Below are 908 nucleotides of genomic sequence, written 5' to 3'. Positions count from 1 at the left end.
TATAAAAAAATCATTCAAAAATAAATAGAAGAGAATAAATAATGCAGAAAAGAAAAAAAATTATATAAATAAAAAATATTCACAAATAAACTAAATGCAGCAAAAAAACTACTCAGAAATAAATAGAAGAAAAAAATGAAGCAAAAAAGAAATAACTATATAAAAAATTACTCAAAAATAAATAGAAGAAAATAAATAATGCAGAAAAGAAAAAAATTTATATAAAGCAAAATATTCACAAATAAACTAAATACAGCAAAAAAAACTACTCAGAAATAAATAGAAGAAAATAATAAAGCAGAAAAGAAATAACTATATAAAAAATTACTCAAAAATAAATAGAAGGAAATAAATAATGCAGAAAAGAAAAAAATTATAAAAAAATATTGGGGCGCTGCCCGGTGGGCCTGCCAGACCTAGGGTGTGCAAATGCAAGCCCAGAAGGGCCAGCAGGCTCACAGGGCAGCGCGCCCTAGTTAGGCCCAGAAGGCTGCTATATAGAGGAGTTCGAAAAGGCAGCCGCAGCTGGGTTTATAAACCAGTGTGGCTGCCCTTCGCTCGGCGAGGTGGGACTAAACATAGCGCATCGCGGTGGCAGCGCACGGCCATTAGTACCGGTTGGTGGCTACAACCGGTACTAATGTGTTGCCCTTTAGTACCGATTGGAGCAACCAACCGGTACTAAAGGTCCTCGTTTCCCGCCGCTTGGGCTGGCCAAAATTGGCCTTTAGTACCGGTTGGTGGCTCCAACCGGTACTAAAGACCCCTCCTATATATATGGCACTTACGAAAATTCAGTATCGTCCCCAGTTCGTTCCACTTCTCGCGCGCGCGAGTCTCGTTCTCGACGACGCCGACGCCGCCGCGCCGCCGTGCCGTCGCCCTCGCCGCCCCAGCCGCCCGTCGTC

This window comes from Triticum dicoccoides, chromosome 6B, assembly GCF_002162155.2.
Source record: "Triticum dicoccoides isolate Atlit2015 ecotype Zavitan chromosome 6B, WEW_v2.0, whole genome shotgun sequence".
In the NCBI taxonomy this organism is placed as follows: Eukaryota; Viridiplantae; Streptophyta; class Magnoliopsida; order Poales; family Poaceae; genus Triticum; species Triticum dicoccoides.
The sequence above is the reverse complement of the archived record's forward strand: the minus strand, read 5'-3'. Positions refer to the sequence as shown.